The sequence below is a fragment of the Oncorhynchus mykiss genome, chromosome 22, assembly GCF_013265735.2.
Source record: "Oncorhynchus mykiss isolate Arlee chromosome 22, USDA_OmykA_1.1, whole genome shotgun sequence".
Classification (NCBI taxonomy): domain Eukaryota; kingdom Metazoa; phylum Chordata; class Actinopteri; order Salmoniformes; family Salmonidae; genus Oncorhynchus; species Oncorhynchus mykiss.
The window spans coordinates 18,975,810-18,990,519 of record NC_048586.1 but is presented as its reverse complement, the minus strand read 5'-3'; the positions used below and the strand labels follow the sequence as shown (position 1 = coordinate 18,990,519).

The 14,710-nt window shown below is 45.2% G+C and overlaps 1 pseudogene; it reads right to left on the bottom strand.

Moving 5' to 3' along the window:
- Positions 1 to 2,101: 2,101 nt before the first annotated feature.
- LOC110502062 lies at positions 2,102 to 3,497 on the bottom strand (annotated as a pseudogene).
- Between the last annotated feature and the right edge of the window lie 11,213 nt (positions 3,498 to 14,710).

Below are 14,710 nucleotides of genomic sequence, written 5' to 3'. Positions count from 1 at the left end.
GCATATTTCACTTTCTTTACATTCTTTTATGGGAGAAACAACCCCTATCGTATTCAACACATTCTTTGCTGTAGACAATGTGCTAAGGTGCTTGCTTTTCTCCACTGATTCATTCAGGCGTTTTTATCACTACAAGCCTGATTACTTGAGAAACAATGTCGAAGTCTTTTGATTACCTGTGGGGACGGCTGATGTCATGTTTGAAACATATTTCAGGGTTCATTATACTTTTTATAATTGGTGGACATGATAAAGCTCTTTTTGTCAGGAAAAGCACCATGGTGAAATGGCACCTGAAAGGAATAGTGTCTGAAATCAACTCAAGGGAAGAACTCATCAGTAGGCTCATAATTGGAAAAGTCCCTATACTGATAAGCTGTATATGAGAACATGTTTTTTTTCATTACATCCCCCCCTCTATTCCATCCTAAATCAGTTAGGTTGGTGATTGGGTTGTAATTAAGTCCCCATGGAATAATTGCTTTTTCACAGACCGAACTGCAGAACTACAGGGACCTTCTGATATGTACTTTTCTCGATTAAGGAGGGGTTCTGATAATCAGAAATATATATCTCAAGGAAAGTTCATCCCTTTCTACAGTGTATCACATTCAATTTCTAAGAGAAGCGATGTTAGAATATACTGTCATTAGTAATATAGTATCAATGGATGCATTCAAGCACACAGTTTATTGAGCTATTTTAACATTTAATGTACTGTTTCAGGAGAAAAGGCAACGTAAGGACAAAGTTTTTGAAAAAAATACTTAGGTCAAGTCATATGTCATTCAGACAAGCCTGTTGCATTCATAACATCCATTCTGCGAATAATAAATATACTGTGGTATATATTTCACCTTAATTGAAATTGCGCAGCACTCTCATAAGGTTACCATGTTAACGGCGTCAAAAGACAAAAACATTTTTTGTTTTGTTTAGGAGCAGCGACAGATTGGGCGAATAAATACAATAGAAGGATGATCCACACCAGGTCAAACGTCATCCTCCTGCCTTTGTTCTGTGGAAGCGCCAACTAGTTGCAAGAGGAAAATAAAGATCTGGACGATGTCAACATAAAGTGATAGTGCTCCAAAAAACACTCCTCTGGGATGACGGAAAGCTCACGTTTTCCGATGAGTAGCTAGGTGCTAAAAATGTCAAAATAGAAATGGTTAATTCCATACAGGTTGGTTCAAGAGAAATGTACATTTCTCCAATTCCCTCTGAAATACTGAGGGTTTTCAATGAACTCACCAGTGTGTAAACGACAGCTCCGATTGCAGCGTATAGCATGTGAAGCCGTGGGACCTGCGAGTGGAATAAAACACAGGACCTTCTGTACTGTATGTATAGGCCTACATTTATCAGATACACGACATGACCAGAGGTATGTAGATTCCTGTTCATCGAACACGAGCTCCCGAGTGGTGCAGCGGTCTAAGGCACTGCATCTCAGTGCTAGAGGCGTCACTACAGACACCCTGGTTCGAATCCAGGCTGTATCACAACCAGCCGTGATTTGGGAGGCCCATAGGGCGGCGTACAATTGGCCCAGCGTCGTCCGTGTTTGGCCAGTGTCGGCGGTCATTGTAAATAAGAACTTGTTGTTCTTAACTGACTTGCCTAAAAATGAAAACATCTCATTACAAAATCATGTGCATTAATATGGAGTTCGTCCCCCTTTCGCTGCTTAACAGCCACTGTTAAGCATAAAATGCAAATTAATTACTTAAAAATCATATGTGATTTTCTGGATTTTTGTTTTAGATTCCGTCTCTCACAGTTGAAGTATACCTATGATAAAAAATTACAGACCTCTACATGCTTTGTAAGTAGGAAAACCTGCAAAATCGTCAGTGTATCCAATACTTGTTCTCCCCACTGTAGAAGGTCTAAAAAAATAAACAGCTGTGGAATGTGTAACAGTACAATAAGCATACATTTCTGCTATTTAAATAATTGGTTTCATAAGGGGGGATTGCGCAAGATCTTACCCAAAATGTCATGAATATTTTAAAGACAGTCGCCCATTGTAATCCTAGACAAAGGAGTCATTTGACACTGACAACAAAGACACTCTCACAGGCTACGCTGCTAGGTTCTAAAGAGGCAGGGTTTTTACAACATGTACCTTAGTTTGAATGCAGAAGATAGTGACAATTATACACACAATTGTTGTTATTCCATCGGTTAGAAACACTGCTTTTGTGTCATAGTAACTGCAAGAAATTCAAAGTAGATTGAGTGACAAAACAAAAATTACACTGCACCTTACATGAGTATTTCTAGTAGCATTAAAATGAAATACAAATGTATTACAATGCTATTACAAACCTTGATATTGTTCCTGCCACTTTCTAAAATATGAAATATAAAAAAAGTCTTAAAATATCTATACTGTAGATATATTTCCATTATGCATTATCGTCGGTTAAGACATGATAGAGATTATTTTGTGCAGTCATTACTGACAAAAATGGCCAGCACAAAGTTCAAAGGAAAGCGCCTCCTAAACATAGAATTTTAAGATCAAATATCAATCTCCGATGTTTAACACTGGACTGTTGTATATACAGTGTGAAAAGGGCATGGATAATATTACCTTGGCCCTTTGCAGCAGACAAGAATACAGTAGGTGACAACAAAAAAATGGTAGGTAAATAAATATTTAAACCTCAGAAAGTTTCTCATGTAAAAATATGTTACGATATTATATAATTCTGTAATAATTACTGAGTAATGAAGGTAGTAAGGACGCTAAATGAAATATGAAGTATTTACAATGATGTCCAATACACAACTGGGTTTTTAATGACAAAAACACGTACTTCCTCACTGTAAGATAGATTAAATATTGACATGTTACCATTACACAAATACAAAAAAACAACAGAAAACACAAACAGAAAACTGCTCATATTAATATGAAATGGTAAGACAGAAATAATACAATACATTCTTGACACTTCCACAAATGTTAACAGCCACAATTGATACAGTGACGATGAGCTGAGCCGCCAAAATATATACCTGATAAAGATATAAGATAATGATCATAGCAAGTATAAGTAGAAATTAGTATAATGTGTAAAAGGTATAAGGTCTCATACTTTTCGGATGAATGCATCTCGAATAGAAGTGCTTTCCCATGCAGTAGAATATGCAAATTCATCATATTCCACTGCATTAGAAATAAGTGAGTTAAGATATGAAGTCAGTAATGACCAAGTATTTCTTTGTACTACATAGCTCCAGAACCTGGGTTGGAGGTGGGCATTCCCTAGAGGAATGGAATAGGGCCTCCTGGATGGAGGGTAGCCCAGATGGTACCCTGCTTGTCCTGGGTATTGAGCTGAGGACTGAGCTGGGTATGGTCCATCGGATGGTGGTGGTTGGGGTGCAGGTAACCCGTATCCTGGTCGGGGCTGTGGGTAGTTCCCATGCCTGGGGCCATGTAGTACACCTTCATACGCTATAGGGAAATCCGACTTTGACATTATGATACGATATGGGCACCTTTATAAGACAGAGGGGTAAGAGGAAAACACTACGACAATGACATCACATAAGAATTACAAATGACAGGTGGGGCATTTGGGGTTTAAAATACACAGTCGCAGTAACTTCTTATCAAATAGGTTATGGGATTCCTGCATAGTTGACATGACATGTTTGATAACATATTTTCCACAAATACCCGGCAGATCACAGAGTTCAAGTAACAGACATCTCAACATCAACTGTTCAGAGGAGACTATGTGAATCAGGCCTTCGTGGTCAAATTGCTGCAAAGAAACAACTACACCAATAAGAAGAAGAGACTTGCTTGGGCCAAGAAATACACATGCAGAGATCATCCGTTCACCCACACCGCGTCTCACAAAAACACGGCCGTTGGAACCAAAAATCTCCAATTTGGACTCCAGACCAAATGCCAAATTTCCCCAGGTCTAATGTCCATTGCTCGTGTTTCTTGGCCCAAGCAAGTCTCTTCTTCTTAATGGTGTCCTTTAGTAGTGTTTTTTTTGGCCTGATTCACACAGTCTCCTCTGAACAGTTGATGTTGAGATGTGTCTGTTATTTGAACTCTTGTGAAGAATCTATTTGGCCTGGTAACTCTAATGAACTTACCCAAAGTTCTTGAAACGTTCCGTATTGACTGACCTTCATGTCTTAAAGTAATGATGGACTGTCATTTCCCTTTGCTTATTTGATAAGTTCTTGCCATAATATGGACTTGGTCTTTTACCAAATAGGGCTATCTTCTGCCGAAGCATGACCTTCATCCACATACCATTTTTTTGTTCCATCAACGTCCCACCAAACATATACAGAACATAAGATATTAATGTTGTATACACGTTTCATGGGAACGTTGCAAGAACATTCCTGACCTGTGTCCAGTTTGAGGGATAGGAGAATATTCCATCAACATCCCACCAAACATACACAGAACATGACTGCCATTTTCTCAGAATATAAGATAATAATGTTCTAGATACGTTTCATGAGAACGTTGCAAGAACATTCCTGTGTGTCAGTTCATCAGGACCGTTCCAGGCGGTCCCAAAGAAATAGAATGTTCTTGCAACGTTCCCATAAAACGTGTCTAGAACATTAATATGAGGCCTGAGTCCAGGACATCCCTAGCGGAGACCCAGCACCTGGGTAAGGTCTGTTTCACATTAAGGGAATGGTCTGTTAGAAACATTCCTTGTACATCACTAGAACATTCCTATGAAAATGCTAGGTACTGACATAAGGAGACTCTTAAGGGAACTATCAGGTCTCAGGTAATGTCACACCCTGACCATAGTTTACTTTGTATATTTCTATGTTGTGGTTGGTCAGGGTGTGATCTGAGTGGGCATTCTATGTTTCATGTCTAGTTTGTCTAGTTCTATGTTCGGCCTGATATGGTTCTCAATCAGAGGCAGGTGTTCGTCATTGTCTCTGATTGGGAACCATATTTAGGTAGCCTGGGTTTCACTGTGTGTTTGTGGGTGATTGTTCCTGTTTTTGTGTTTGCACCAGACAGGGCTGTTTTGAGTTCTCACGTTTCTTGTTTTTTCGTTAGTTTGTTCATGTATAGTGTCGTCAATAAATTACAATGAACAACCACCACGCTGCGCTTTGGTCCGCCTCTACTTCACAAGAAGAGAATCGTTACAGAATCACCCACCACAACAGGACCAAGCGGTGTGGTAATGGGCAAAGGAAAAAGCAGCAGCAGGAGCAGCGCGAGGAGGTATGGACATGGGAGGACGAATTAGACGGTAAAGGACCTTGGGCTCAGCCAGGAGAGTATCGCCGCCCCAAGGAAGAACGGGAGGCGGCGAAAGCGGAGAGGCGCTGGTATGAGGAGGCAGCGCGGCGTCGTGGATGGAAGCCCGGGAGTCAGCCCCAAAAATTTCTTGGGGGGGGGCTAACAGGGAGTATGGCTACGCCAGGTAGGAGACCTGAGCCAACTTCCTGTGGTTACCGGTGGGCTAGAGAGACCGGGCAGGCACCGTGTTATGCTGTGGAGCGCACGGTGTCCCCAGTGCGGGTGCACAGCCCGGTGCGGTACATTCCAGCTCTGCGTATCGGCCGGGCTAGAGTGGGCATCGAGCCAAGTGCCATGAAGCCGGCTCTACGCATCTGGTCTCCAGTGCGTCTCCTTGGGCCGGCTTACATGGCACCAGCCTTGCGCACGGTGTTCCCGGTTCGCCTGCATAGCCCAGTGCGGGCTATTCCACCTCGCCGCACTGGCAGGGCGACCGGGACCATTCAACCGGGTAAGGTTGGGCAGGCTCGGTGCTCAAGAGCTCCAGTGCGCCTGCACGGCCCGGTCTATCCGTCACCACCTCCACACCCCAGCCCTCCGGTGGCAGCTCCCCGTACCAGGCTGTCTCTCCGGCCCATCCGTCCAGAGCCTTCCTCCTCTCCAGTGCTGCCGGAGTCTCCCGCCTCTCCGGCGCTACCAGAGCCTTCCTCCTCTCCAGCGCTGCCGGAGTCTCCCGTCTGTCCGGCGCCTCTGCCGGAGTCTCCCGTCTGTCCGGCGCCTCTGCCGGAGCCTCCCGCCTGTCCGGCGCCTCTGCCGGAGCCTCCCGCCTGTCCGGCGCCTCTGCCGGAGCCTCCCGCCTGTCCGGCGCCTCTGCCGGAGCCTCCCGCCTGTCCGGCGCCTCTGCCGGAGCCTCCCGCCTGTCCGGCGCCTCTGCCGGAGCCTCCCGCCTGTCCGGCGCCTCTGCCGGAGCCTCCCGCCTGTCCGGCGCCTCTGCCGGAGCCTCCCGCCTGCCCGGCGCCATCGGCGCTTCCCGTCTGCCCAGCGCCGCCGGCGCCGCCCGTCTGCCCAGCGCCGCCGGCGCCGCCCGTCTGCCCAGCGCCGCCGGCGCCGCCCGTCTGCCCAGCGCCGCCAGCGCCGCCCGTCTGCCCAGCGCCGCCCGTCAGCCCGGCGCCGCCAGCGCCGCCCGTCAGCCAGGGGCCGCCAGCGCCGCCCGTCAGCCAGGGGCCGCCAGCGCCGCCCGTCAGCCAGGGGCCGCCAGCGCCGCCAGTCAGCCAGGGGCCGCCAGCGCCGCCAGTCAGCCAGGGGCCGCTAGAGCCCCTCCGCCCGGAGCAGCTGTCCCTCTGTCCCGAGCAGCTGTCCCTCTGTCCCGAGCAGCTGTCCCTCTGTCCCGAGCAGCTGTCCCTCTGTCCCGAGCTGTCTCTTAGGAGGGTCACCTATCTAGGGACGCTAAGGAGGTGGACAAAGACTATTATGGAGTGGGGTCCACGTCCAGCGCCAGAGCCGCCTCCGCGGACAGATGCCCACCCAGACCCTCCCCTATAGGTTCAGGTTTTGCGGCCGGAGTCCGCACCTTGGGGGGGGGGGTACTGTCACACCCTGACCATAGTTTACTTTGTATATTTCTATGTTGTGGTTGGTCAGGGTGTGATCTGAGTGGGCATTCTATGTTTCATGTCTAGTTTGTCTAGTTCTATGTTCGGCCTGATATGGTTCTCAATCAGAGGCAGGTGTTCGTCATTGTCTCTGATTGGGAACCATATTTAGGTAGCCTGGGTTTCACTGTGTGTTTGTGGGTGATTGTTCCTGTTTTTGTGTTTGCACCAGACAGGGCTGTTTTGAGTTCTCACGTTTCTTGTTTTTTCGTTAGTTTGTTCATGTATAGTGTCGTCAATAAATTACAATGAACAACCACCACGCTGCGCTTTGGTCCGCCTCTACTTCACAAGAAGAGAATCGTTACAGGTAAGACCCAAGTGCAGACTGTGTTCAAGTAACAATGTTTATCGCAACAACAGGGGAAGGCAAATGACAGGTCAAGGCAGAAAGGGGTCGATAATCCAGAGTAGTGGGGCCAAGGTACAGGACGGCAGGCAGGCCCAGTGTCAGGCAGAGGTCGGTAATCCAGAGTAGGGGCACAGGGCGGCAGGCAGGCTCAGAGTCAGGACAAGCAAGGGTCAAAACCAAGAGGACGAGAAAAAGAGAGACTGGGAAAAAGCAGCTAAGACAAAACGCTGGTTGACTTGAACAAACAAGACGAACTGGCAACAGACAAATAGAAAACACAGGTATAAGTACCCAGTGGATAATGGGGAAGATGGGCGACACCTGGAGAAGGGTGGAGACAAGCACAAGGACAGTTGAAACAGATCAGGGCGTGACAGGAACGTTCTCTAATGTTGTGGGAACATTTGTTGTCAGCTAGGTAGCTACATCTGTCATTGTATTTTTGCCAGCAAAAGGTGTATGAAAACAACTTACTAAGACAAGCTATTCAATTGTAGGTATACATTGTACACAAGAACTTAACTTGTTTATATATACTACAAGAAACAGATGAGAAAGTCTAGCGATTGGTTCCCCACAGGACATTCCAGAGCACAGCCCATGGAAGTAAAACCTAAATGTGATTTTAACAACAGGTTATTCATGTTAAGTCAATTAATGTTAGCTACTGTAAAGATTAGTATATTACTTACACGTCACATTTTTTGTCTACAGGCAGTGGCGACCAGTCGTTCAGGGCAGGTGGGGCAGATATATTTTTTTGTTTGGCATGTTATTTTGGCATTAATACGTGTCACATATGAGTTTGCAAACAATGTACAAAAAAAATCTGCAAACAAACATGGTCTCTTTTTTGATTTCTTGTCTAATGCCGCTCCAAAATGCAGATGTTTCCGCCTAGCTCAGCGCATTCTGTGGGGGTGGGGCAGCCAGCGGAAAATACAGAGCATAGGGGTTGATAACGTTCTCTAGTTGCGATGTGATTGGCTCAGTGTTCTGTCACTCATGGGGACACTACGTCAATGCAGAATCCACGGGAAGAGCTCGAAAATTCAACCCCCTTGGGTGCTGCCATAGAGTTACATTAGAAGTGCCCATCCAAGAAGGCTCAAGGTCATTGGTCACAGATAAAATGGCATCAAATCACACTATATCTACCGTAGTTTTGATTGGACATATCATGTCAACATCATACTTTCAAAATCTTAGCTAGCCAGCTAGACAAGCAGTCATCATCATGAATCAAGTCGACAATCGACTGGCAAATCGTTTTCAATACTTGTCATATGAAGAGAAATTCTAGATAAAACGTATCAGTGCTCATTGGCCATAGGACATAAACATTAAACAAAAAGTTGGAAATCGCTCATTCAATAATGAGTGGTTTGGAAGCAATCAGTGGCTAACTGCAAGCATTGCAAAGCAATCACTAGCCTGCTATTCAGTGGAGTGGGTGTGTGGACCAAGTCTGGGTTTAACGTTCTCCTTTCCAAGCTTAAAAGGATAAACATTCACATGCAAAACAATGTGCCAGAAAATATAGAATACATTGGCCATTCTGTCAATCCAGCATGACTTCTGCCCTGTTCAAAACAACTGGAAACTCGGAACTGGGAAATCTCAGACCTCAGTTAGTTCAAGACAACTGGGAACTGACTGGGAAAATATGTTTTGAACGGTCATCCAACTCGGAATTCCAACTCGGGAAATCTAGCCTCTTCATAGACCTCCGACCTGAAGATCACTGACGTCATGATTCAACCTTGTTTTTCCCCCGAGTTCTCAGTTGTCTTAAAAGCACCATAAATCCAGAGAATCCCAGACTTTGATGATAAAGTTTGATGACAAAATTTGTCCACAAAAAGGACCGCCATGCCACCTTCCTGTTCAAGTGAGCACAGCACAACAAGGTGAGTCCAAAAATGTATTGTATGAATCAATTATTAAATCAATTATGTAATATGCCTGGGAGAGATGCATACTGTAGCTACGAAAATAATAATAGGTGTATGTTGTGTAGTAAGCTGTTAGTAGCCCATGTGTCTCACCTTAATAATTTGTTCTCTTGCCCCCTTATAACTTAGCCTACTGTTCTGACATGGTGGTGCACATGTAGCCTATAGCCTGTTTTAGAGAAATGTCATCATTGAATATTGTAAGAACTTTCATTGTCTGCTTATATGCCCTCTTTATTTATCATACGGTTCTGACTTGCTGTACAAGGAGAAAACTGTAAGAATGGCCCATGTTCTGAATTTGGTCACTGCACATTTCAAAAGTGCTGAATAAATAGTTTTATTGACCAAGTCTTATGCCATAGTTTGTAAATCTCAATTGTCAGTAGAAACCACATTTGTTTAAGCAAGTCAGCCATATCCGCAGTTTTTTTTTTAAAGGCAGGAAATGAGGCGGAATGAACTGTTTTTTCTGCCAGACAAGACTCAGCTGAAAAGGAAGTTCTGCTGTTGGGACAGCTTTATGCAGGCCTTAACAGTTTGTGGGCGCCGTTTGTCACCGTTATAGTGCAATTAATGCATTGTTTAGTGTTGTTTTTAGGAACGTGATGCGAGGCAGCCATCTCTGTTGGCGCCGGAAGATCTCTTGAAATTGAGCTCAGGTACATCCTGTTTCCATTGATCATCCTTGAGATGTTTCTACAACTTCATTGGAGTTCACCTATGGAAAATTCAATTGAAAATTCTACAGCAGCCAATTATTTTGACATGGCTTAGTTTTTTCTCTAACATGCACTGTCAACTGTGGGACATTACATAGACAGGTGTGTGCCTTTCCAACTCATGTCCAATCAATTGAATTTACCACAGGTGGACTCATCAAGTTGTAGAAACATCTCAAGGATGATCAATGGAAACAGGATGCACCTGAGCTCAATTTCAACTTTTGTTGTTATGGGTGTGAAGATTGATGAGGGAAAAAAATATTTAATACATTTTAAAATAAGGCTGTAATGTAACAAAATGTGGAAAAAGTCAAGGGGTTTGAATTCTTTCCAAATGCACTGTAAGAGTGTGAATTAGACATTTGTCGAAATGTAACAAGTACTTTTGGGCGTCAGGGAATATATATGGAGTCAAAAATACATTATGTTCTTTAGGAATGTAGGGAAATAAAAGTAAAGGTTGTCAAAAATATAAATAGTAAAGTACAGATACCCTAAAAAACTACTTAAGCTGTAGTTTCAAGTGTTTTTACTTAAGTACTTTACACCACTGATATACAGTAGTTCATGTGGCCTAAATCTGAATAAATGGATTCATATTTACTGATTCACATGGTAAATACAAACCAATGATACTGAGAAACTGTGATATCACAGTGAATAATTGAACCTTTTACAGATTTTGTCATCGGAGAAGAAAAAATTATTCTAGATATCTATAGACCAATTAAAAGACAATGCTATGGAAACTGCTGTTGACATTCTGTTAAGCAAGTGAAATACATGTTTGCCCTCTGGCTCAATATCATCAAGTACATATTCCAACTTCCTTTGACTTTGAATCACAGAATTGGGCACGTTACATGCAATTTCCCATAAAAAAGTTTGCCTTAACTAGAATTTTCACTACAATAAAAAGCAGTCAAATCAAATCAAATTTTATTTGTCACATACACATGGTTAGCAGATGTTAATGCGAGTGTAGCGAAATGCTTGTGCTTCTAGTTCCGACAATGCAGTAATAACCAACAAGTAATCTAGCTAACAATTCCAAAACTACTTCCTTATAGACACAAGTGTAAGGGGATAAAGAATATGTACATAAAGATATATGAATGAGTGATGGTACAGAGCGGCATAGGCAAGATACAGTAGATGGTATTGAGTACAGTATATACATATGAGATGAGTATGTAAACAAAGTGGCATAGTTAAAGTGGCTAGTGATACATGTATTACATAAAGATGCAATAGACGATATAGAGTACAGTATATACGTATACATATGAGATTAATAATGTAGGGTATGTAAACATTATATTAGGTAGCATTGTTTAAAGTGGCTAGTGATATATTTTACATCATTTCCCATCAATTCCCATTATTAAAGTGGCTGGAGTTGAGTCAGTGTGTTGGCAGCAGCCACTTAATGTTAGTTGTGGCTGTTTAACAGTCTGATGGCCTTGAGATAGAAGCTGTTTTTCAGTCTCTCGGTCCCAGCTTTGATGCACCTGTACTGACCTCGCCTTCTGGATGATAGCGGGGTGAACAGGCAGTGGCTCGGGTGGTTGTTGTCCTTGATGATCTTTATGGCCTTCCTGTGACATCGGGTGGTGTAGGTGTCCTGGAGGGCAGGTAGTTTGCCCCCGGTGATGCGTTGTGCAGACCTCACTACCCTCTGGAGAGCCTTACGGTTGTGGGCGGAGCAGTTGCCGTACCAGGCGGTGATACAGCCCGACAGGATGCTCTCGATTGTGCATCTGTAGAAGTTTGTGAGTGCCTTTGGTGACAAGCCGAATTTCTTCAGCCTCCTGAGGTTGAAGAGGCGCTGCTGCGCCTTCTTCACGATGCTGTCTGTGTGGGTGGACCAATTCAGTTTGTCTGTGATGTGTACGCCGAGGAACTTAAAACTTACTACCCTCTCCACTATTGGATAGGGGGGTGTTCCCTCTGCTGTTTCCTGAAGTCCACAATCATCTCCTTAGTTTTGTTGACGTTGAGTGTGAGGTTATTTTCCTGACACCACACTCCGAGGGCCCTCACCTCCTCCCTGTAGGCCGTCTCATCGTTGTTGGTAATCAAGCCTACCACTGTTGTGTCGTCCGCAAACTTGATGATTGAGTTGGAGGCATGCATGGCCACGCAGTCGTGGGTGAACAGGGAGTACAGGAGAGGGCTCAGAACGCACCCTTGTGGGGCCCCAGTGTTGAGAATCAGCGGGGTGGAGATGTTGTTGCCTACCCTCACCACCTGGGGGCGGCCCGTCTGGAAGTCCAGTACCCAGTTGCACAGGGCGGGGTCGAGACCCAGGGTCTCGAGCTTGATGACGAGCTTGGAGGGCACTATGGTGTTAAATGCCGAGCTGTAGTCGATGAACAGCATTCTCACATAGGTATTCCTCTTGTCCATATGGGTAGGGCAGTGTGGTTGAGATTGCATCGTCTGTGGACCTATTTGGGCGGTAAGCAAATTGGAGTGGGTCTAGGGTGTCAGGTAGGGTGGAGGTGATATGGTCCTTGACTAGTCTCTCAAAGCACTTCAAGATGACGGAAGTGAGTGCTACGGGGCGGTAGTCGTTTAGCTCAGTTACCTTAGCTTTCTTTTTACATTTTTTTAAATTTATTTTTATTTATTTTTTTTTACCCCTTTTTCTCCCCAATTTCGTAGTATCCAATTGTTGTAGTAGCTACTATCTTGTCTCATCGCTACAACTCCCGTACGGGCTCGGGAGAGACGAAGGTTGAAAGTCATGCGTCCTCCGATACACAACCAACCAAGCCGCTGCTTCTTTAACACAGCGCACATCCAACCCGGAAGCCAGTCGCACCAATGCGCCGGAGGAAACACCGTGCACCTGGCCACCTTGGCTAGCGTACACTGCGCCCAGCCCGCCACAGGAGTCGCTGGTGCGCGATGAGACAAGGACACCCCTACCGACCAAGCCCTCCCTAACCCGGGCGACGCTAGGCCAATTGTGCGTCGCCCCACGGACCTCCCGGTCGCGGACGGTTACGACAGAGCCTGGGCGCGAACCCAGGACTCTGATGGCACAGCTGGCGCTGCAGTATACCTTAGCTTTCTTGGGAACAGGAACAATGGTGGCCCTCTTGAAGCATGTGGGAACAACAGACTGGGATAGGGATTTATTGAATATGTCCGTAAACACACCAACCAGCTGGTCTGCGCATGCTCTGAGGGCGCGGCTGGGGATGCCGTCTGGCCCTGCAGCCTTGCGAGGGTTGACACGTTTAAATGTTTTCCTCACGTCGGCTGCAGTGAAGGAGAGTCCACATGTTTTGGTTGCGGGCCGTGTCAGTGGCACTGTATTGTCCTCAAAGCGAGCAAAAAAGTTATTTAGTCTGCCTGGGAGCAAGACATCCTGGTCCGTGACGGGGCTGGTTTTCTTTTTGTAATCCGTGATTGACCGAACACACAATACCCGTTGAATATGACCGGTGTCAGTGAACGTCGTAAAAAAAACGTAATTAAATTGTTGCCCCCAGCACAGTGACAGTCACCAACGCTCTAGATAACATGAAAACAGCCTAACCAGCTCTGCAAGGGCGAATAAAATTATTAGAGTGAGGTGTTCTCTCGTTTGTGTCTGGAAGTACTAAAAATGGCGCCGGAAGAAATGGCAGCAGTTTTACGGGCGCCCAACCAATTGTGCTATTATGAAGGTTTTTTTTTGCGTTATTTGTAACTTATTTTGTACATAATGTTTCTGCAACCGTATCTTACAGCAAAAAAAGCTTCTGGATATCAGGACAGCGATCACTCACCTCGGATTAGACAAAGATTTTTTTCTACAACAAGGAGGACGCACAGGACATTCTCCAAACACCCCACAGAGGAAGTGACGCAGGTACAGAGGACAAAGAGCCGGATGCCTCGTCAGGACCCGGCGAAGGCGAGTGGGAAAGCAGCCGTTACCATCAATACTACTCTCCAACATGCAATCATTGGACAATAAATTAGACAACAGGACATCAAAAACTGTAATATCCTGTGTTTCACGGAATCGTGGCTGAATGACGACATGGATAATCACCAAATTTCTATCAAGATGTTAAATGTTTAACCAGAGGGAAAAAAATTCTAGATCACCTGTACTCCACACACAGAGACGTGTACTAAGCTCTCCCTCGCCCTCCATTTAGTAAATCCGACCACAACTCTATCCTCCTGATTCCTGCTTACAAGCAAAAATTAAAGCAGGAAGTATTAGTGACTCGGTCTTTAAAAAAGCAGTCAGATGAAGCAGATGCTAAACTAGAGGACTGTTTTGCTATCACAGACTGGAACATGTTCCGGGATTCTTCCAATGGCATCGAGGAGTACACCACATCAGTCACTGGCTTTATCAATATGTGCATCGAGGACGTTGTCTCCACAGTGACTGTACGTAAATACCCCAACCAGAAGCTATGGATTACAGGCAACATTCGCACTGAGCTAAAGGGTAGAGCTGACGCTTTCAAGGTGCGGGACTCTAACCCGGAAGCTTACAAGAAATCCTGTTATGCCCTGCGACGAACCATCAAACAGGCAAAGCGTCAATATAGGGCTAAGATTGAATACTACACCGGCTCCGACACTCGACTTATGTGGCAGGGCTTGCAAACTATTACAGACCACAAAGGGAAGCACAGCTGAGAGCTGCCCAGTGACACGAGCCTATCAGACGAGCTAAATCACTTCTATGCTCGCTTCGAGGCCAACCACACTGAGGTATGCTTGAGAGCATCAGCTGTTCCAGA